Here is a 3,234-nt window from a genome sequence, read left to right as displayed (position 1 = left end):
TTCATCATAACCATTTCCTACCCCACGCTTAAATCTTATCCGTCCGCACTTAATATAAACAAACACATGCGTGTGTGTGTGCGTGCTCACACACGTGCAGACCTCTTGACCCACACACACACACACACACACACACACACACACACACACACACACGCTAACCCAGTGGTTCTCAACATGGGGTCTGGGGACCACCAGGGGTCCTTGAGGGGGTTCCAGGGGGTCCCCAAGGAAAATGATGAATTGTTCAAACTTCACCAATATTTAATTTACAGAGAATGTAGAGGAATGACTACTTTGATGATAGTTTCACTCTTCTCTCTACCACAATAACAGATAGTCATGAAACGCATATCTAACAACACTTAGGCTTTCCACCGCCTGCCCACTACATAAAGTCAACTTTATTGAGAATTTTAATTTGTTCTGGCAGCGTGAGCACCTCTTCACTGCGGACGGGCGCTATCTCAATAGTGCTGGCAAGGCTTTACTGAGTTCTAATCTACTATACACGGTGGACTATTACAAGGTCAAGATCCCTCTAAAGCCTCCCCAAGGCAGAACACCTCCGGCTCTACAGGTCGACGCCCCACCTCCTGCTGCCACCCCGGCCCAACTGACCAACGACGCCCCACCTCCTGCCGCCGCCCCGGCCCAACTGTCCAACGCCACACATCCGGCAGCCGCTGTCCCGGCAGCCGCTGTCCCGGCTCTACAGGTCGTCGCCCCACCTTCTGCCGCCGCCCCGGCTCTACATTTCGACGCCGCGGCTCAACAGGACGACGCCACGCCTCCTGCAGCAGCTGTCCTGGCTCTACAGGTCGACGCCGTGGCTCAACTGGTCGACGCTCCACCAAACGACGACGACTTCATCTTCTCCCCTCCCCTCCTCTCTTCCACCCCCCCTTTCTCCTCCACCCCCCCTTCCCCACTCTTTCCCCCTCCCCTCCACTCTCCCACCTCCCTCTTCTCGCCCCTCACCGCAGCTCAACGGCCTGATGACCCGGCGGAGAGCGACGCCCCCCCAGGTGTTTCCTTGGACCCGGCGGGGGGCGACGCCCCCTCAGCTGTTTCCTTGGAGACCTCATTGCCCCCCCCCCTCCACTCCTCCACCTCCCTCTCATCGCCCTCCTCCCTTTCCCCCTCCCTCCACCTACTGCCATTCTCAGCTGGCATGAACAAGCTGATTGAGGAGGTTAATGTTAGTCTAGCTAGCCCGCTCCGCACCTCCAACAAACTGTTTGAGCGGGCTGACGCTGGACTAGCTGGCCTGCAGTGCACCCCTCCGCCTGGCCTAAAAGAACTGGCTAATCAGCCCTCTCCATCTGTCATGAACACACTGGCTGAACAGACTCCTGGCCTAAAAAAACTGGCTAATCAGCCCTCTCCATCTGTCATGAACACACTGGCTGAACAGACTCACGCCAGAATAGCCAGCGCCCCCTGCTTCTCCCCACCCTCAACACCTCCTCCTCCTCGCCCCCCCCATCCCAAAGACCCCCTCGCTTAAATGAGCTGGCTAATCAGCCCTCTCCATCCATGAACACACTGGCTAAACAGACTCATGCCAGCATAGCCAGCACCCCCTGCTCCTCCCCACCCCAAAGACCCCCTCGCTCCTCCCCACCCCCAAGACCTCCTTGTTCCGACCCCCCACCCTCAAAACCACCTCCCCCTCCCACCCGCTCACCTTTCGCTCAATCTCCCTGCCCGCCCCAAAGGCGAAAACTGAAAAAATCATTTCCGGCCCCAAAAACAAGGTCACAGAGCATCATGAAAAGATCAAATGTCTAGCTATCCCCACCCTGATTAGCTACAGAACAAACAAAGATTATCTCTCAGCACGTCCTGTTCCAGGACCAAGCCTAGTATCTGTTCTCCAGGGACACCCCGAAAAGCATTTACAAAATCAACCCAGCAATGTAAGTATCAAGGCTGCACTGCTAAATATTAGGTCACTTGTAAGCAAGTCGCTTCTAATAAACGATCTGATTACGAGTCATAAACTGGACCTCATGTTCCTCACAGAGACCTGGCTTGATCTAAACAACAGGGAATATGTTCTTAATGAGTCAGCCCCACCTAACTTTAACTACATTGACGCCCCCAGAGTCGGTAAGAAGGGGGGAGGAGTAGCTATTATTTTCTCTGATGTTTTTCAATGTAAGCAGGTATCGTTTGGCGACTTTTCATCGTTTGAATATCTGGCCGCTGTTCTGAAGTGCTCTCCCTCTATTTTACTACTGATTATATACAGACCACCTAAGTACTCTAGTAGTTTTTTTGATGAATTTTCAGAACTCCTTTCTATAATCTCCATAGAACACGACTGTTTAACTATTGCAGGAGATTTTAATATTCATATTGACAACCCCAATGATAATAATGCCAAAGAATTGAATAACCTCCTTGACACTTTTGACCTGTTACAACATGTCTCTGGGCCCACTCACAATCGAGGCCATACCCTAGACTTATTTATCACCAAGGGCTTTGAGTCATCGTTTCTTTCAGCTAGTGATGTTGCTCTGTCCGACCATCTCTGTATCTTTCTTGAACTCAAGGTCACCCCTATCGCTCTTACTCGGTCAAAAACCATCAAAAAGCGTCACATCAACGAGAGCACTAGCACACGGTTCATGGAGGCTTTCTCGCTGGCCCCTTCCCTCTCCTCAGCCTCTGTCAATGATCTCCTAGATAACTTCAATTCTAAAACCCTAAAGGCTATTGATGCTGTAGCTCCCATTAGATCTAAACTAATCTCCGGTAAGAAAAAAGCACCATGGAGAAACGCTCCCTCTGTAAATAACAAAAAAAGAGATTGTAGGAAAGCCGAGCGCAAATGGCGGAAAACTAAACTTCACATCGATTATGACATCTATAAAAATAGTCTTCACTCCTACAACCAGGAACTAAAAAATTCCAGAAAATTCTTCTTCTCCGACATTATCAGCAAAAACACCAATGACGCTCGCACTCTTTTTGCCACTGTTGACAGGCTGACAAACCCCCCCCCACAAATTGCCCCTGATCTTCTATCCAATGTCAAATGCAATGAATTTGCGACCTTCTTTAGGGATAAAATTATAAATATCAGACTAACTATTTCCACATCAAGAACAAATGTGGCTCCGCCGCACCCACAAAATAGGTGCTTAATTAACATGACTCAGTTCAATGTCATTGACCATAAGAAACTAGAAGAAACGATACGAGGCCTTAAATCCTCATCGT

The sequence above is a fragment of the Poromitra crassiceps genome, assembly GCF_964638095.1.
Source record: "Poromitra crassiceps genome assembly, chromosome: 14".
Taxonomy (NCBI): Eukaryota; Metazoa; Chordata; class Actinopteri; order Beryciformes; family Melamphaidae; genus Poromitra; species Poromitra crassiceps.
Note: the sequence above shows the minus strand (reverse complement) of the source record.